General features: G+C 28.2%; 1 long non-coding RNA gene across 6 annotated transcripts; it reads right to left on the bottom strand.

Annotated features, from left to right (window-relative positions):
* Window positions 1-10,953: 10,953 nt before the first annotated feature.
* On the bottom strand, window positions 10,954-22,019 carry LOC117129273. Of its 6 annotated transcripts, none has more exons than XR_004452948.1 (4): window positions 19,839-22,019; window positions 14,876-16,199; window positions 14,720-14,795; window positions 10,954-14,635 (listed from the first exon to the last, which is right to left on the bottom strand). It is a non-coding gene; the product is annotated as an uncharacterized LOC117129273 (long non-coding RNA). The 6 variants fall into 6 exon arrangements; XR_004452992.1 differs by having other exon boundaries at window positions 10,954-16,199; window positions 19,839-19,965; window positions 20,038-20,147; window positions 20,288-22,019; XR_004452941.1 differs by having other exon boundaries at window positions 10,954-14,795.
* Window positions 22,020-22,224: the final 205 nt, after the last annotated feature.

Here is a 22,224-nt window from a genome sequence, read left to right as displayed (position 1 = left end):
CAAGAAAAAGAGGTATTGTGGTTTAGTTGTCCTCCACAGTATCAAAAGGGCACACTGTGCTAGAGAGATTTGGGTGATGGAAAATTAACAAGCCATTTTAGGGAATATATAAAAAGGTGTTTTTTACTCTTTTCCTTTAAGTTTTTTTTTTAATTATTAATCGCACTAATGTATTCGAATGACGATGGAACAGTACACTCCATAAAATTTATTTATTAATGTTTTATTTAGTCCACTAGATATTTGTTTATTTTAAGTCTGAATCACTAATATTCCTGGTGGATTTGTAGGTGTTGAGAATCTTTTTTCTAATTTTTATAAATAGGCATTGAGAATCTTGCATCTCAGTTTTTACTCAACCGCATATAATAGTATATATTTTGAAGTTATTTTCATAAGAAAGAAATGTAAAGTTTAATGAGTTCGGGAAATTTAATGTGTAGAACTAATAAAAATCACCAATTCGAGATATATATGTTTTGCATCATTCTTAAATCATACTGAGAAAATATTAAACTATCAGTCGAATTTACTGAACACACATTTTAGTTATTATCTAGTTCATGTAGAACCGTATGAGAACTTGCACAATGTTAATATTATAATGCACAATAACAAAAAGAAAAATCTTTGAAATTGATTTTTGAGAAAATCTTTTGAAATAAAAAAGAAAAAATCTTTTGAAATTGATGAAATTAAAAATATGCAGTAGAAACGAGAAAGTCAATAAAATTAATAACTTTTTTGAGAGGGGAATGTATATTTTAAGCCGCATTCTAAAACCTTTAACTGAAGAAAAACCAAAATAAGAGTTAAAACCTACGAGAACACGCTCAAGACTAGAAGACTAGAATAATCTAAATGGTTGAAAAGGAAAATGTAAGATATAATAATAATAATAATAATAATAATAATAATAATAATAATAATAATAATAATAATAATAATAATAATAATAATAATAATAATAATAATAATAATAATAATAATAATAATAATAATAATAATAATAATAATAATAATAATAATAATAAAGAATGGATTAAAGTGCATGGAAGGCTGGTGTTCTTTAAAAAAGTGCATGGAAGGCCGATGGCTCTTCTTTTACGTCCGCTGATGGCTTTTCTCACTGGACGTGTAATACAATGTGCATCGCATGCGAAAAATGTTATGTATAAAAATAAATTTTATCAGTATATCAGGAAACCAATGGACTAAACTAAGAAACACCGCCATATAAAAGAATTTTTGTCTATTGGCGAAATATAAATAGTCCAACTAAAGATAAGATTATGTAAATGGTTCATTTCATAATTTAGTACCAAAACTAGATCAGGCATTTTATCCAAACCTGAAAATTTAAACCGAAACAAACTCAAAACTTTTTTACCAAAACCAAAATGAAATTCTACGGATATATATATATATATATATATATATATATATATATATAAAAACATTTTTACCAAAACAAAAATGAAATTCTACAGATATATATATATATATATATATATATATATATATATATATATATATATATATATATATATATATATATATATGGAGACTCGAAATTTACTACATGAAAGACCAATATCAAATAAGTATCAATCCTAATAAATCCTGACCCAAACAAATTTCTTGGACCAGATTCGGTTAGAAACATTTTTTTCTTTTTTTTTGGGTTAAAAATGATCTAAATCCGACATGAAAATCTAAATACCCAAGACTATGATTCAATTTCTCTTTTATAAACTTTATTTATGATTTAATTGTAATAAATTTTAGTTTTTGATCTTCTTTTAAAAGTAGTATAAACTTTAAATATCAAATTTGGAATAGAAATGTTTAATATCAATTATTCCTAATTTATTTTTGATTATTTTGCAAAAATTAAGATGAATACAATGGCATAGAGTAAATGTGACGGATATCAAATAAATAAAATGAACAGAATGGCACCCAATTTTGCATTCATAGGTATAAAAAATTTGGAACCAAAACAATCTACAAAGTAGAATCGATCTAAAACTAAACAAAAGATCTGCTACGGTTGCTTCGCTGTATGATCATGATCACTGGCTCCTCCCACCTGCAAGATCAGAAAAGCAAAACTAGTTCCCGTTATAGTACTGGTGAGGTCTACACTTACTTGAAAGGCCCCACTCCTCTAGTTCCTTGGACGCAGCTGGTCTGGTTTTCTTATGGGATCCCACGACATAGCTTCTTAACGTGGCTAGTCATGCTTAACCGTTGCCCTACACGCGACCGACTACTTCAGTGGGGACTTGATGTTGATCCCAAATGTCTACTCTGCAACTCTGTAATGAATCAAGGAATCACTTGTTCTTTGATTGCTCCTACAGTGGATTGGTTTGGAGACTAATATCAGATAGGTGTCAGCTGCAGTTCACTTCTTCTTGGGAGGACGTAATCCAGCAAATACATGCTTCTCCTCGCAATAAGGATCTTCGCCGATTAACTCTCCTAGCGGTTCAGGGAACAATCTACTGGCTTTGGCATGAAAGGAACACAAGACTTCATGAACAAACCTTCAGAACTGCAGAAGCAATCTTCTCCACCCTCGACAAACAGCTGCGGAACCGTGTCCAGAGCTTTCGCCATACAAACCCTCGAGCCTCTACCGCGATGATGCAACTTTGGTTTCTCAGATCATCGTTTCCATCGTCGGTTCCCTTCCCCCACCGTAACTCTCTCGGTATCCACATGGCCCCTTTCATTGAAGTGGGTCGGAAAAGTTCCATTGATATGTGTTTTAATTTAACTCTATTGGGTCTTGCCCTTTTAAACTATGGCCTTTAGGCATGTAAAACATTTTATTTCTCATGTCTTTAATATGAATGCCTTTTTACCAAAAAAAAAAAAAAGACTGAACAAAAGTTACATGGGTGTCTAAATGGATTCAAAATTCCTTTACCTGAAATATATATATATTTTTTCGTCATCGACTTTTTTAGACTCATCCTTTACCTGAAATAATTAGTTTCAATTATTCCTAATTTAACATGAACGATATATTACAATATAAATAAGAATTGTTTGAAAACATAGATAGAAGTATAAAAAAATATTTATTTTTTACTTACACATATATCCATTTATCCATTTTTTAACACATTCATTTATCTATTTATCCATTACATTTACAATAAATTAAGTACTTCCTTTTTGTATTTCTTTTTATTTAAAATAAATTTAAATTAATTAGTTACAATTCTAAAGTTTATCTAACCAAATCGATATTCATATATTGACCATTATTAATATTATACGGATATTAACTAAATCACATGTATTAAAAAGATATAACACAAACTGAAATATATAGTATATATTGTATAAAACAATTTTTAAATATAGTATTACCTTATTTAGTTTATTGAAATATAAAAAATTAGAGAGTTCAATTTTCAAGAAAACAAAATATCATAAAATTAATAATAATTCATAGAAAACAAATGCAAAACATTAATTTTTTTAGTAAGTTGTTTCATTTTAAAATAAATCAACATTAAAAACAACATATTAATATATGAATTACATCAAATTGCATCAAGGTATAAATTTTTTAATATAATATTATGTACAAATAAAAAATATATTATTAAATATCTATATTATAATATTCTCTATTATACTCTATATGTCAATTACAAAACATAAAAATATGCATGGATGTTTTTATAAGACTAGCGATTTATGAGTTTACGTTGAACACAAGTTAAATCAAACATCCACGCGGAGGCGCGGGTCATGTTCTAGTATAATATTAAAACTGAAGTATCTTTTGGTATTGTTTGGAAACATGTATATTAATATAAATGAAAATTGTTAGGAAACATGGATAGCAATATAAAAAAAAGTATAATGTCCTTTTAGTAATTTCATTAATATAATTACATTAATTATCTTTCCATATGTCACTCAATTTAACAATTTCATTAATTATATTACCTTAACAATACATCACTTCATTAACTATATTACCATAAAATAATAGTACATATCTTTATTTATTAGTTAATCAATATTAAATATGTGCATATTATAAATTAAAAAATGTAAAATAATTAGGTTTTGCATACAGCTAAACGTTCGGTTTACTTTGTTTTACTAAAACTTATTTTTAGTTTTAGTTTCAATTAGTGGAAAATTACGTAGCCAAAAATATAATTCAAAGACATGTTTTTGTGAATAAAATAATTAGCTTAAATCAAAATAATAAAAATGTATCAAACTTATTGTCAATTAGTTTTTTCACTCAATATAATTATTTTACTAAATAAAAAACTCTTTCTATTTTAATTAATTTAGCCAAACACAAAGAAAGAGTCCATTTTATTAGTTTATAAAAGCAATTAAGCATGAACAATGGCTATCCATTTAAGTACGAGTTGTTCTTTTCGGGTATCATTTTTTTTTTTGAAATTCGGCCATCTTTGAATATTATAAAGTTATACGTGAGTTTTGAGTTGGGTCCTTGTGGGTCCGGATGAGTTCAGTTCTAATGTATAGGAACTTAAAAATATCTAAACAATAAATGTATTTGAAACAGATTCAGATATTTGTACCGAAAATGATCATATTATCCGATTCGGTCCAGGTCTTTTGAATACGATTAGTTAAATGTAAGAACCAATATCTGTGCGGATGCGCCGGTCAATGTCAAGTTAAAATTTAAAAATCAAGATCATATTCAACAGGGGCAATTTATAAATATCCAAACACATTTAGTTGTGCCAAACCTGAAATCTAGGCTAAAATTGAGCGAACATGTCCTTGATTAAGGAGTTATGTGATGAATTCCTCGCTTGTATTTAGTATTAGTCTAGTTTTTGGACTTTTCTTCAACTTTTTTTGAATCCCAAAAAAATCCTTCAACTAATATTTTAACATTTAAACTCTAGACTTTCAAATTTTTAACGTTAATCACCATCTATCTAAAATACCATCTATTTTAAATGGGTAACAATTATGTATTTTAGTTAAGGAGGTTTTATAAAACAATTTATAAAAAAATTGTAAATTTGACAATAGTATTAAATAATTTAATGGATATAAGTTTATAAAATTATTTATAAAATCTTCTAAAATCACTTATAAAATATAATAAAATCAGTTATAACCGTTCAAAAATAAAGTATGATTAATATTTTAATCTTTTATAATAGCGTACAACTAGTTATAAAGAATTATTAACTATCGGTAAATTTACAGAACAATGTACAATGCTAACAAGAATAGACTCTAGAAAGTATCTCTTAACCAACTAGGAGACTATGAGTCTATGAAGACAATATATTGCATTTAACACGAGCACCGCATACAAGATTATCCGCCATTTTATTCTGAGTACAGGGTACATGAACGATCACGAAAGTGCCGAAGCTTTTCTTGATTCATTGGATATCTTCAAAATAGGATGCAAGCGCATGCCATTCCTCTGGTTCCAAAAACATCTTCAGAAATTGAGAATAATTTATTGCAAACGTCATGTGGAATTGTCAAAGGTTTTTCATACATTCCATCACCCAAATAAGAGATTCAAACTGCATCTTGTATTCCTTGCTCCCTTTAAACCATCAAAACATTCTAATGATGTACCAACCACTTCCAGAGTATGAGTCTTTATCCTTCCAAATCCATCCATATAACACCATCTCCCTAACCTCTAATGTGTGGCACCTCCTCTCTGGTTTGTGCCCATTTACCCCCTTTTTAAAGTGTGTATCTTTCCATAGTCTCGATTCTGTCTAAGCCAAGCTAACCGTATCTCTAAGATCTTTTCTTTCTACTCTTTCCAAATATACCAAAGAATCTAAGCAAAGCATGCATCTTTGGTATGTGGTGAAATTCTCTAGAAAAAATATTCTATGTTTGCAAAAACTGACTGCATGGAAAAAATACCTGGATTACCAAACTTGTATCGCTGGAGGGCACTCAAAGTGAACATAATTTATTGATTCAGTGTAAGTCGCGTTTTATCCCTCGTGCTTTTAGGTTTTTCTTTACTGGTAAACATCCTGAAATAATTTGCCAAAGAAAATGCTTCAATTTTGGTGAACATTTTATTTTCCAAGAGTAAGCTTGCAAAGCCTTAACGTCTGGACTAAGACATGGTGCCAGACATCCTCCATCAGGATAAGATTGTTCAAATTCATATGCAGATTTAACCATATATTTTCCTGATTGAGTAAAGTACCATCCATCTTTGTCCATCAATTGTGATCGACATATTAGAATACTTCCAATGAGTGCTATTTCGTTGGGTACTTATAACCTGCATATTCCACTTATGAGTCGTAGGGTCGATGAGCTTATCTACCGTAAGATCTGGATCAAAAAGGTGATTTACTATTTGCTGGTATTAGGCGATTGGCTGGAATCCAAAGATCATTCCAATTGAGATAGAGAATCTATGTCCCACATTTTTATTAGTCATTTGCTAGCCAGAGGTCTAGCTGAAACAATACTCTACCAGCCGTATGATGACGAGTATGAGCGAATAGGTTCCAACGGACTTGTATTCCTAAAATATTGTTCTTTAACACTATGTCAAATAAATAATTTAGCTTTTAAATTAATCTTCAGAATTGTTTCCCAAGCATCGCTGTGTTAAAATCGACAAGAGACATAAAACCTATACCTCCCTCATCTTGGGATGACATAACATATCCTAGGATATCCAATGCATATCCTTTCCATTTCCTCCAGAGCTCCACCAAAATTGTGATATAATGTTTGTTAGCTTGGAAGTGATTATCTTTGGAAGTCTGAAACATGACACAACATGATTTGGCATTGCCATTGCCACTGATTTATCATCACTTCTTTGCCTACTTTGGTGAGATATTTGACCGTCCAACCATTAACGTTTCCATGCATACTCTCTTGTAAGAATCCAAAGATCTGATTTTTTAACTACCCAATTATTCTAGGATCCCAAATATGATTCCATACGACATATATTTTGTATCCCTAATACATCATTCATCTCCTGTCGGAATGAGATGAATTATATTTTATATAAATTATCATACTAACTATTAAAATCTTCTAAAGTTCATATTATATGTTTTATAAATCATCTATAAAAACATTTATCAAATTATTTATCTTGGGTTATTGTATATTCTAAATTATTATAAGAGTTTGTAAGTTATCTATAAGAGCTTAAAATCAAAGCTATATATCCTACTATATCCTGCTATATATTAATTGAAAAGTAATTTAAGATATTTTTGGTTATATGTCGATCATTTATGAAATCTTAGAAAATCTGTTATAAATTGATTGTCGATAATTTTCAATTTCAATTTATTTTTATTTATTTTAATTAGATTTAAAAGAAAAAAATAAGTCTATTTAATATTACTTGCCAAAATATCAACAAAATATTTAAAATATTTATTTATGGTAACTAATTGTTGAAACTATACAAAGAGTAATAATATTTGATCAATTTTTATATATTTATAAACTACATAAAATAGTAAACAAAAAAGTTTATTAAAATCGATATAATTATTTTATATTCATATATATATAGCCTTTTATTTGTATATAAAGTATTATAATAACTATTAATATCTAATAAAATTCATACATGCTTTATAAATGATTTATAAAAATCATGAATACATTTATAAAATTATTTATCTTGGCTTATCATATGTTTTAAATTATGATAAGAGGTTTTAATTTACTTACTAGATTTTGATCCGCGCTTAAGAAGCGCGGGTTTGAGGTTTTTAATCTTTAACGAATTTTAAATCCAGTATAATTTTTTTTGTTTCACATTATAACTATTGACTTTTAATGTTTTTATTATCCATTATTTTTTATAGTGTGAGATTTGTTTGAAATAGATTTAAAGATGATATGTATGTTTTTAGTAGTAAAGATATTCATTATTAAAAATATATATTTTAATAACTGAACTGTATTAACCAATATTTTGAAAATCTGATCGGACCTTACGATCGAACCAGTCGGATCCTGGCTCGCTCTTCTAACTGGGTCTGAGTTGTGCTAAAAACTGAATTTGAGTTAAATCAGACCTAGTTTAATGTTAAAACCCAGTTTTCGCAAATTCAAGTTAAAAATAAAAAAAAAATTGCAAATTTTAATAAGATTTCATCAAAATTTAATATTTTTTCTACTACATATATAAATAAATTAGTTTTAAAATGGGACATTAATATTTAAAAATATGTACTTTAATATTAATCCATTTGTTGACTATTTCCTTAAGTTATTTTCTGTATTAAGAAAATAATAATAAAATCTTTAGGTAAAATATCGTTGTTAGTTAGAATACTTCTTTTTATACATTAAGGAAATTATGAGTTGATGTATGGAATATTACTTTGGCTTAAAAATATGCTGAATTATATGGTGTTAGTTTAACTAATAGGTCCAAACAACCTTGCATAAGTAGATTTTTTAAGAATGCTGCCCTTTTAATAGTATAGATACAAGGTTATAAATTAATTTATAAAATATATTTTTAAATTTCATTTATATTAAATGATAAATCAATTAATTTATTTTTTCTTAGGTGACGATCATATATAAAGTTTGAGAAAAATTATTATAATTTGACTTGTTAATGGATTTTTAATTTTTATTTATTTTATGAGTACAAAAATTAGTTCTAGAAAGAGTTTTATCAGTATCCAAACGACCTAAATATATTGCACAAAATAATTTATGGTAATTAAATATGTGATTTATATAATATATATAATGCTTCATAAAATCATTTTTAGCAATCAGGTATTTCTAAACTATATAAAATATTTCAAAAGTTTCACTATTATATACCTTCAAAACTTAAGTAATTTTATTAAAAACTGAATCATGAATATTATACATATCATATTTATCTTTTTTAAAACAATTATTCTTAGAATAAATATTTAACAAAAAGCACATAATGATAAAAACATATTTTAATTTGAAACATTATAATAAATATATTGTTACAAAACATTCAAACCCGCGAAACCGCAGGCACCCACCTAGTACATATTTATATTTTGATATATGCGTTGAATATATATTGAAACATTAATATTTTAATTTTGAACTCTTCATTGTTTTTTTAAATGATTATAAATTATTGAAGCCACTAAACATTTCACATTAAAAAAAATCGTTAGTGTAAAATTTGTTACATAAATATGTAAATAATCATAAAATCATATGAGTAGAAACCTCATTTAATAAATATCCATATTAAAAGTATATTATATATCTATGTTAATATCATTTAAATTTAATTATATATCATATACGATAGAAAACATTGATTGTTTTGATTTATTTACCCTGCAATGATTGCGAATAAACAAGAGCGGTCATTTGATTTATATGCGCATGCCAATTTATTACATAATAGTAACTGATTTCTTAGTTATTTAATATATAATTATTATTTTATTATTTCATAATATGCAGAAAAACATAAAATAAGTAGTAAATATAAAAATATTTATTCTGCACAAGGTGCGGATCTTAACCTAGGTATGTAGCTGTTTAATAATTTACAATTTAAACATTTTCTAAATCTCAGGCCAAAACAAAATAACAAAATGAGAATAAACTCAAAAATCAATATTTATTTCGAGGAATAACCAAAATAAAAAAACAACACAAAACTGAGAAAAATATTGAAGATAGATAGAATTGGCACGTGAACGTAAACTTCTCATAACCATAACTTTTAAATTGCTAAATCATGATATAAAACCGAGCTGAAATAGTTTCATTTTAACTAAATAGTAGGACTGAGATTCTTCGGCCTAACCGTTAGGTTCTTATATGATAAGTGATTTTTGACTTAAATTTTTTTTTTTAAATGGGATCAGCTCATGAGTAAAAAATTATGTAATTAACAAAAAAAAATTAAAAGGTTTAAGAGCCTAAAATATTAATTCGATCAAGAATATAAATTTTATGTTTCTATATGATATTTTTTAAATAATTTTCATATAAATTCACTTTGCGCAAAGCGCACCACATCACCATATTATATTTCTCAGCCAACCATGATAGAGATTTTTTATGAAAAGATGCTTGTATTAACAAATCCAATGGTGGGAGTTATTGTTGAAACTTACCTTTTAAACCTACTTTTCTCTCCAGTCAAATATGGTCCAACAGATCGATTTATGAATGTGAAGGGATGTATGTATTTGTGTCTATAAATTTTGTTTTATTTAAAAGAGATATAAAATTTCTAAAAGATGCAAAAGGTTAAATCCTCCACTTCTCTTCACTGTGGTGATTATGCCTTTTATCATCCCTTTTGATTTGTGCTTACTACTATTTTTATTTCAATGCTCCCCACTTCGTTTCTAGAGGTCGCTATTAGCCTATTACCTTCTTATTCCACCTCCCATTTGCTTTGGTTCATAGTTGTATATGCTATAATATTGAATTCTAAAAAAGATTTCTTCGTATTTAATTGCAAGTAAATTATTATTTTTTAAAAAAATTATCTTGCCAGTGCCTTTTTATCATTTGTTTTCAGAAAAAGGCAAAAATATCAAAAATGTTAATTAATAAAATATAATTTTCTAAGATGAATTATTTTTATAAGAGAAATTTCAGATCCAAGCGTCCTACTTTCACATAAAAATATAATACGACGGTGAACTTAGGGTCTGACTGGTTCAAACGCAGCGGTTGCGGTTGCGGTTGCGGGAGTTTGTGGATGCGGACGGTTGCGGTTTCTAGCGGTTTTAAGAGATTTGTACGACTGGTACTGCGATTAAAAATTGGTGCGTTTGCGGGTGACTTATGACTGGTAAACTACCAAATGCGGTAACAGTCAAAAAATAAATTAACAATATTTACATTTAATATAATTATAAAAATATCAAAATTATAAAATTATAATAAATATAAAATTTATATTTAGAAAGTTATAATTTTAATTTTTGAAAATTTCTTGAAATTGTTTTTTTATTATAAAATTTTATAATATTAATTAAAATATAATAGATATATTTTAATATTTTCATAATTTCAATTTTAAATTTTTTATTAAATATTTTTACTTTTGTATATATATTGTTTAAAAAAAAAAAAAATTTTACCCTCTCGCAACCGCCCGCAACCGCAAACGCTAGCTGGAGCCAGGTTTTGGATTTATGAGATTCGAAGCGGTTTAGAACGATTTGAGTGATTGTTGCAAACCGCTGACAACCGCTACCAACCGCAAAAGCTGCGTTTGCGGATGGTAGCGGGAAAACCAGTCGCCCCCTTAGTCATGTTATAAGAGTAACATGTCTTGGTTAGAACAATATGAAATATGCTTGAGAAAATATGCTAAATTGTTAGGCTTTCATTCCTAGGAAAGTTAAAAACACTCGGTTTATTTCTCTCTAAAGTTATATACGTTTACTCTGGCGAGTTTCAGTTGCATGAAAAGGAATGTAATATTAAAAAAAAATGTGTTATTGATTTGGTCGCTATAATGATAATTTGATGGTGATCTGACAAAATTTGATTGGTTCGTCTATCCTTCCTTTTTCTTCTTTTTAATGAATGGTTCGTCTAAGCCTTCATATTGGTGTTGGTGAAGTGTTTTCAGTTGGTTCTTCATCTGGCCTAAATCCAAACCGATGTTTGCAATCTTCAGGTGAAGTTCAAAACTTGGGAGCACAATCGGGAGAAAACGTTCCAACGGTTAATAAGACCATCTCATAGTGATCGTCTGTACAGTTTAATTCTCCATTAAGTGAAAGGTATAATATCAAAAGGGGGAAATGCTATTTCAATGTACTTACTATTTTTAGTATTTGGACGTCAACATGGGATCTTGGATGTCTATGATTATGAAAATTTAATAATTGCCATTTACTAATAGAATGTTATGTTTAATTGGAGTCTACACAACAAGATGTTTCTTTGTCCACATTACATTTTGGTTTGCGTACCACACACGTCTGCAGAATATATATATATAGTAGTCTTCATGATCTTCAGTCTAGATCCAAGTCAATGCTTACTCATGAGGCCATGTAATGTCATTGTACATAGTAATTAAGCTTAGCTACCTTAACCATCAATTACAGAATGACAAAACAATAAACACAAGTCTAATCATTTTTAATACTGACATGTTCAAAGATCATAAAGATTGAAAAAGACTTATCAACACAAGTTTCTAAAACACGGCCGATTTGGACGTTTACTAGACGTTTAAACGCTAACCGGCAAGGAACCGTGGTGTTTTGCACTAAATCATCCAAGAAATCAGATTTCATACCAAAAATCAACCTTTTCCTAAGTTAGAAGCTTAAAATCATGTGCTAAGTTCAAGATCAAAACGGCCAAGAATCACGTAAAAATCAGATACGAAGAATTAAGGTTTCTGACCTAAAAAGACAACATTATTTTCATGTTCATTAAAGAAAAAAGGAATAAAATAGCCAAACCAACTGCTGCATAGGTCGAACCCATGGCCTCTATAAGCATATACGCTTACTCAAACCCGCTAGACTATGCCATATCTTAATTTTCTCCATACAAATAATAATATATATATAGTAAAACTGTATAAAATAAATCTCTGGTTAATCTTCAATTTTTTTTCCAATTTGCTAAGTGCAGACCAGACGCACGTGTTGCGCATAACACAATTCTGAACATCTGGATCCATTTGGTAAGTTGGGTCGGGTTAACAACACTAGGGACATGTGTCCCGTTTTTTTTAACACACTTGCCACACAGTAGCTCTAGCGAGCCTTCTTCACTTCCCTGTTCTGCGGAGACGGCGAGTCCAGTGGCCAACTTCAGCCCATCAAGCATATAGTTTCCTGCCCAACATGGTCTTGCACGTGAGGAACTCGTGAGAGATGTAACCTGATAAGTTTTTTGGACTTCCAATTTAAAATCAATTGACAATGAGTGGATCGGCTCTAACCCTTTATATAGTAGTTAATTAATTCTTATATTTCCGATGTGGGATGTTTCTCATCAATACCCTCCCTCACGCTCAGACATCTAGGTCTGAAGCGTGAACAATGTGGGAATAACATTCACAGAAGGCCCAACATCAGTATAGTAGTAGTTGTTGTAGTAAATTAGGTCAAAGGATCTTATCGCTATGATATCATGATAAGTTTTTTGGGCTTCCAACTTAAAACCAATTGGCGATTAGTGGATTGACTCTAACTCTTTATATATTATTTAATGTCCCATTACTTTTCCAATGTGGGATACATATCCCTTAATACCCCTCTTCGAGATGATAGCTCTTATCGGCCAATTATGGGCTTTCAACTTAAAACCAATTGGTAATTAGTGGATTGGTCCAAGTCCCTTATATATTATTCAAGTCTCTTTTATATTTTCGATGTGAGATCTTCTCTCCAATACCCTCCCTCGAGATAATGGTGCGTATAACCATTAATCTCGCATAATCTATCATACCCCCTCCGTAATCCCAGACTATGCAATTTTCGATGTGGAAGCACCGTAGCCTAGTGGTTATGGTTTAAAGGCTTCTACACCCAGGTCTGGGGTTCAAATCCCAGACTATGCAATTTCTTGCAGATTGCACAGGAAATCCAGGTTTCAATTCCCGGAGCAAGCGATTTATTCAACAATTATGCGATTACGGAAGAAAGGCTTACAAGAGTTTCTCAACATGGTGCAAGTAAATCCAGTCAGGCGTGATCTTCATAGGACGGCTCAAATGAGGCAGTTAGGCGTAGATCCTCATAAGGCAGGTAGTATTGTCGGTAATCGAATCGTCTTTGTAATCTTTCTCATAATTGTAATATCTAAATAAATCCCCGACAAAAAAAAAAAATCTATCATACCCCCTCCGAAATCATCCTTTTTTTTTCTAGCAATTTCGGTGGAACTGAGCCTTCTATGGGCCATCAGCTAATGAGATGATCAGGCCACTGTCCGGACCGAATTAATGGGTTAGGGTATTGGGCCGGCTCTGATACCATGATAAGTTTCTTGGGTTTCTAATTTAAAACCAATTGACAATGAATGAATTGGTCCTAACCCTTTATATAATAATAAATTAATTCTTATATTTCTGATGTGGGATGTTTCTTATCAATTTACTGAAAGCCAGTTCGGTGCAGTCGGAGTAGTGGCACTTAGATCAAAACCAAAAACCAAAATTACTCTATGTTGTCAGCTTGCGTTTTCTTGACGCGCCATGCGTCGGAAATATATGCGCATGATAGTTTTGACTTATTTAGTGTTGTGTTTAGAGCATCATTAACCCAAAACCCCACTTTGGGTCTCTTAATAATTTTTAAATGTTAAATGTTACTTAAGAGACCTAGTTAAGAAACATCAATATTTTTGTGCTACAATGGGAGTCTCTTAAAAAAAAATTAAACATTTTGATTATTGTATCAATGGAAGTCATTCCTATTCTCAAAAACAAAATCGGTTGCAAAGCTTATTATGCGTTTGATACTTAACAGTTGAGTTTCGGTGGAAAAACAATATAACTCACTTTTAACGGGTTTACTTTGTGCATTAAAATTGACTCCAATGGTATAAGCTCAGACCGAAAGCGAGGAACAGCTAGGATGGATGTCATCCGGAAGCAGAGCACATACATGATCGCCTGTGTTCACAGAACATGATCTAAGCAAATGATTAGTGTATAATATTGTGTCTGGTAGAGCTTGGGATTGAAAGCAGTATATACCAATGTCCATCAGCTTAACCGCAAATTTCACACCACAGTTTTCAGGATCGAGTGAACATGCATAGAACATCAGAAACTGCAGATGAATTGCAAAAAGTGAGTCTAAAACATGAGACATGTCATGTAAGGGCCGTGATTTATAGCTGTGTAGCCTACCTGCGAAACTTTTGTTTTGTGTATATCCATAATGTAGTTCTCAAATGCCTCGAAGAGCTTTTCAAACACCTATCCAAAACCATTAAAAACAGATCAGCAATGATAAATTCATGAGCAGGTACGTGAAGGAAACCTTTAATCAACCTCAAAGAAGCTCAGCATTGATCAATATATCGATTACTGCTATAATAAAGTTTGAGTTTTTAACAGTTACTTGAGCGAGTGGAGATCAGAGATGCTTCTTGGGAAGCTTGAGCTTTCCGGATTCTGCAGCGGGCATGGTGATGTAGATGCAGAAGAGACCAGAGGAGAAGACGAGGAAGACGCTGAGAGGGAACCGGTCGAGCTTTGATCGCTTTCCACAGGGGAAATCGTCGTCGTCGTCTGATATCGCTCCGAGCTCTTCGTCTCTGATTAGCTTTCCTGTCGGAACCGTCACCGAATGCAACATCGGAAGTTTCACGACAAGCTTAATCCATCTGCAATGATTCGATTTTTTGAAGATTCAGAGAGTGTTAGATTCAGATTTAGAAAGAAATCAATCAGATTATTATTTTTGTTCTTCAGATTGACGTAGACAATGGCTCTTACAGAGTAATCAACTCCCCTTCCTCTTTTCCGGTAAGCAGAAGACGAAACAAGATACGTTTCTTCTTTCTCTTAATTAGGAGACGTCTGTAAGGTTTATTTCTATTTTTCATTTTTTTTAAAATCCTAAATAGGTTAAGAGACCCATCTAAGAGACAGGGATAATCCTGCTCTTAGATTATGCTATATGGTTTGTTGGATCAAGGATATAATGATCAATCCACAAAAGAAAGGTGTACAAACGTCAATTCAAACATTTAACCGGAGAAAAGCTTCAGATGCAGTTGCCGGAGGAGATAAATCTGTACGTAGCGGTGAATCTGGTGATGGCATAAACACTACACCGTAAAGGATCAGTGAATAGCTTGGGGTCCGCCAGTGCCGGTTCTGAGATTTTGGAGACGCATACAAATTTTTTTTAATATAATAATATACATTAAATAATTATATTAAATTTTATTTATTATAATATTTACATTTCATAAAAACATAACCAATTGAAATGTATATATTTATACATTTAAATGTTACATTAATTAATATGTTAGTTTTTCTTACATAAAAACTTTTAATTTAATGTATTAATATTTTTAATAAAAAAAATAAAAAGTAAGCAAAAAAAAAACTTTTAATTGATTTTTTAAAATTATGGGCCTCACAAATTTGTGGACCTCATACCAATGTTATGCATACCCCCACATGCCTGGCGCTGGGACCAACGGTAGAAAAGATGTCACTGTCGGGATCGAGAGAGAGAGTAAGAAAAAAATGCCTAACTGAAAAAAAAATCTAATTAAATTTTATTTGGGCCTCTTATTAAAGGATCTATAACGTTTTTTTAAGACTAATAAGATTTGCATATGTCGACATAAAAAAGGAATTTGGATTTTCATATTTGACATGTTTCGTCCAGTTTATAAATTACTAGTATTACCTTCCCTGCCATGCACGGGCACTATTATTTATATATATATACATATCTTTTATTTTATTTTGAATTATGTAACAAATATATAATTTACAACGAAAATAAATGTTCTTTTGAGAGTTATTAATCGTATATTTCAAACAAAAAAAGTTTACGAGGTTGATTATTTGTAGTTTTTGGATTAGTTTTTGGTTTTTATTTTTTCAAAATCCAATTTTCATCCCATCAAGATTTTCAAAGAATAGATTTTCTAAAATGTAGGGAAAACTAGTTTTTTCAAATAACTGTTTTTTTAACATAAAAACCAAAAACAAGTTTTAGGTGATGATTGTTTTAATGGTTTTTGGATTTTAGTTTTTAGTTTTTGGATTTTTGTTTTTAGATTTTGGATTTTAGTTTTTAGTTTTTGGTTTTTGATTTTGCAGTAGCTTTTATTTTTTTGAAAATTATGAATGGTTGCTTTAGATTTTGGTTTTTGGTTTTTAATTTTAATATAAAAATATTATTAACACTTTCCTCTAAAATAACAAAATATAAAATATTATCATCAAAATACACATAAACTTATTTGATAAAATTATTTCAAAACAGAAACTATAAATACAAATAAAACTATCATAAATCTATATAAATGCAAAAAAAATTTCACAAACATCATTGTAGAATTTAGATTTATAAAAACCTAAATGGTAATTTTTTTTGTTTTTGAATTTAATATATAATTATTATTATTAAAAAACATTGATTTCTACATATTTTTTATTTATTTATATTTTTAATTAATTTTATTTTGTTGAAATTTTTTAAAATATTATTGATATGTACAAATGGTGATGATTGTTTGGATGATTTTTATTTTGTAATTTTAGAATTTAAATTTACATGATAGACAAAAATAATTTTGTTTATTTTTTCTTAGTGATTCTTACTATTTTTTGGAATAGTTATCACTAATGTATTTTTATTGTTTATACTATATTGATGCATAGATATAGATATATTAATAATTCAGCAAAAAGAAAGAAAAAAAAAAGAAAACAAATCACGTACATTGCTTAAGGAATCCAAGAAAATGTAGTTTTTAGTTTTTGCTAAGAAGTAGGTAGTTCTTTCAAAATCTAGTTTTCCTAAAATTTAGGAAATCTATTTTTCAAAAATCTTGATTGGCAAAAAAGTAGCTTTTAAAAAATCAAAAACCAAAAACTATTTTAGAAACTACAAACAATCAATATCTTAATCAGTTTTCACTACTCATTTTCGTTGGTTTTTCAATTTTCTTGTTTTTTTCTATATTTATCCATTAATATAGGGAAAATAAAGAAAAGTACTAATTATTATAAAAATAAGGATTACTAATCTTTGTGTTTATCATGAGACAGTGCGCGTCTACTATTATATTCGTAGGCTGTCAAGATAAAGCAAATTTTAAATTTGATTATTTGAAATAAATAGGAGATACGTGTTTGGTTAGCAGAGTATATACATAAGCATCAATTTTATATCTATGCTAATTAAAATGTAATAGAATTATTACAGTGTGTGAATGATATTCTATCTAATAGTACATCATTTTCTTTACAATCTTGATAGCTAACTCATACAATTGTAAACTTATGAATAAATAAATTTAATAATTCAAAGTTAACTATTAAAATAATATGTAAGTATTACTGTTGATAAATTTTTGTATTATTTAGGAAGATTAGGTTTCACCATTTTACTATTTCATGTCTATAAACTATAAGACTTTATTACCAATATAATACTTTTATATAAGAACATTTAAAAAAAAACTTGTCAATAAATAAAATTAATTATTCAAAAATTATTTTATGTAAAATTAAGTCAAGTTCTTAAAAATAATAGACACATTTTAAAATTAAATAAATTACTAATCAAAAATCTAGAGAAAACAAAAAATACAGAAAACTATTCAAGTTTTTAAAAAAACTAAAAGCTACTGCAAAATCAAAAACCAAAAACTAAAATCCAAAAACTAGAAATTAAAATCTAGAAACCAAAAACCAAAAACCAAAATCTAAAATCTAAGAGGTTGATTGTTTGTAGTTTTTGCTTTAGTTTTTGGTTTTTGTTTTTGCAAAAACCATTTTTCATCCAATCAAGTTTTAGTTTTTAGTTTTTAGTTTTTGTTTTTGTAGAAACCATTTGATTTGCCAATCAAGATTTTTAATAAATAGATTTCCTAAAATTTAGGGAAACTAGTTTTTGAAAAGTTTAACCAATTTGTGAAGAAAAACCAAAAACCAACTTTTGTGAGCATTTAAAAGAAAAAACGAATTTTGATTTTTTTTTGGAAAGAAATTTAATTAATTAATAAATAATATTTTCATAAAGATAAATAATCATACAAATGTAACTTATTTGTGTTTAATATCTGTAAAATAAATTTATATAGTTTATAAATAATATTAATTAATTTTAAAACTTAGTTATTAATTTCTCTATATAAAATAATAGAATAATTTTAATAATTACTAGTCACATTAAAAATAACTAAAATTATAAAAACATAATATGTTTTAGTAATACAATATATTGTATTAGTCATGAAAAATAAAAATAGCCATTCAATTTTAAGAAAATGTAAATAATTTATATGAGAAATTTTATAATTAGTTTCAAAATTTTAAGTATTTTTATTTTTATATAATTTATAATATTTAAAAAAACTATTGCTATATACGTTTATAAAATTAAAAATAATTTATATAAGAAAAATTTCTAAGTAGTTTCAAACTTTTAAATATTTTTATTTTTTTGCAATTTATATAAATTTTATGATAAATATTTTATTATAATATAATTTTTAATAAAACTATAATAATTAAAATATGTTATTATATTTTAATTTAAAATAATTATCACAATATTTTGATAATTTTAATTGTAAATATAAATATTTATTTCTATTTTGTTGTATTATTTCAAAGTAACTCATTAATTAATTTTTGCAAAAATAAAAAAAAATACTGCAAAACCAAAAACCAAAATCTAAATCTAAAAACCAAAAGCTGAAAACCAAAAACCAAAATCTAAAAACCAAAAACTAAAATCTAAAAACCAAAAACTAAAACTAAAAACTACTGAAACAATCATCACCTAAGTAAACAATCATCACCTATATCTTATAAACATCCAATATGGATCCAAAATGCATGTAACATATTGATCACTTAACTTCAATAAATACGAAAATTGAGGGGAAACATATATATGGCAGAAGTAAAATTTTAAAATATTAACTTTACTTTTTAGATAACTGACGTCTTTTCTCTCTTATATATATTTATGTTTTTCATCTTGCATTTTTGTTTCCAAATTCATTTTCAATGCTATGTTTATCTTAAGTTTTTGTCTATGAGAAAGCTACAAAATGTATGTTAATCCAAAAATAATATCACTAATATAAAAATAAGAAAGGCCCACCTTAAATTAGGTCTTGATATAAAAGTAGACATGAGTCCTTTTCGTTCTTCTACCACTCAAGTCTCAAATTGAACTCGGTCTTGTATGTGTGCGTCAGGTGAACTTCTTACTTTATTTACTTGAATTGCTACCACCACACAAAAAATAATCATGTTCAGCAAATTGAAAACCAAATTAGTCCATTTTCGAAACATAATACCCTTTTTCTTAACACCCGAAACATAGTACTTTTTACTGCAGAGAAGTACGTAACATGTGCCTTTTGATGGTCTTTAGTGTTATTGTGAACTGTGATAGGCATTGCGTAGTCTATCCTTTGCAAAACAACAAAGGAAGATAAATTGGTTTAAAGAAAACAAAGGAAGATAAAAGATCTATAAAAGAAAAAAAATTAAAAATGTCTTAAAACATTTGAGAAAAGAAAAAGAGAACAAAGAAAACGTAAATACCTTGTATGGTTGACATTTGAGTCATAAAGACTTCGAGTGTTTTGAGTCTTACTGTCAAGAAACTTAATTTTCATTTGTCAATTTCGTAGGAAGCTTTGCAGCAGAAATTTCGTTTTTCTTTTTCTTCTTGAGTGAAACAAAAATCTCACTGAGACTATTGTCATGCAACTGTTTACCAAGATAATAGAATTGTAGACTCCGGAGTGTTGATACGATCGCTAGAGCTCAGAATTTATCGATCTATGTTAAAACTGACATTTCATCAGACTTTCAGAAAGAGAAAATCAGTGGAACCATTTCAAATAATTTAGGAAAATGCATTAGAGATGATTTTTATAGCATCGTTGAGTAAACTCTCTTATATTAACCAAGAGCTCGTAGCTTGGTGGTAAAGGAGGTACATCTGTACTGCCCGCCACCCGGATTCGAGTCTTGGCCACAACGGATTTAACATCCCTTCCGTTGGGGCGCTGGACCTTTTTCGGGGAATAGTTGGGAATGAGGCTGCCCAGATACCAGAGTTATCAAAAAAAAAAAAAAACTCTCTTATATCAAAGAAAAATAACTGTTTTAAGAACGTGCCGAGATCATGGTGTATGAGAAATAGTAAGGATTTTAATTTATACCAAAAAGAAGAAAAGAAAATTAGTGTTGCCTTTGAGATGAAGAAAACATATCAAATATATAAACTAACGTAAATAATTCTAGTGTTGCATTAATTTAGGATCTGCTGAAAATTTTAGGTTAAAATTAGGGATATGCTGATTTATTTTGAACTAATGATTTAGAATCTGCTCAAGTTTCACCCCTAATTTATTTTGAGAAAAATAAGGAAGTTGGTTGTGACATATTTTGACCCCAGAAAAAAAGGAAGATGAAAAGAAAAATTCAATTTTTTTTTGCTAAATGTTTAATTTTCATTTGCTAGACGACTTGCGCTTTATTATATAAGAGAATATTTTTATTTAACAATTGATTTGTTAATTAACTTACGGCCAGTGTTGTTCATAACTTTTTTGTTATATTTTATGTAACTTCTTTACACTTGTTTTTTTAACACCTTCTCCACACTAATATTAATAAAATTCATTTTGACGAAAAACAAATATTTAGTACACTTTTATGTACTTAATACTCCCTCTATTTCTAAAAGAGTGTTATTTTACATTTTTCTTGATACAAAAAATGTCATTTTAAGATTTTAATGCAATTTTCAGTTTAATATTAATTATAAATGCATTGATTTTATAAATAATTTCATATGTATTAAATACTATTGGTTCAATATGTGTAATATTAATTATGGGCATTTAATTGGTTAAATATTATAAGCAGTCTTGATAAATCTACTTATAAAGGTTGTTTGGACCTTTTTTTTTTCTGGTCTTCTTTATATATTATATGTTATTCCTATTTAATCTCACTTTGTTATCAGCAAAATAAATATTATTAATTGGGCTTTGGGCATTTAACTTTAAAAGATAATTTAACTGATACAACCCATTCAGAAAAGAAAATTATAAATCCAATTAACTTTTGTTACAGAAAAAAAAAATTAACCAAATTAACTTTAGACCCTTTTTTTACAAAATCCCAAATTATGAAGTCCATTTTATACATAAATACATATAAATGTAACATTATTTAAATTGTATGGATTTCTAATAATAAAATATCTGTCACAAACTGATTTTTTTTTTAAAAAAAATTGATAATAGTTTGATAGAAAATTAAAAAAGGAAAAAAAAAATACTTGCTTCACTATTTTGGTAGATTGATAATTAATATATTTATAAATAAACTTAACAATATTTGTTAAAAGAAATTTCTGATACAAGTCAAATATATATAAATATATCAAAAATTTATAAAACAAAAAACAAATTATATTTATTCTCAATGGGTTAATAACGGTCTTTTTGATTTTCAGATACTTT

Source organism: Brassica rapa, chromosome A01, assembly GCF_000309985.2.
Source record: "Brassica rapa cultivar Chiifu-401-42 chromosome A01, CAAS_Brap_v3.01, whole genome shotgun sequence".
NCBI classification, from domain to species: domain Eukaryota; kingdom Viridiplantae; phylum Streptophyta; class Magnoliopsida; order Brassicales; family Brassicaceae; genus Brassica; species Brassica rapa.
Note: the sequence above shows the minus strand (reverse complement) of the source record. Positions and strands in the feature narration are given on the sequence as shown.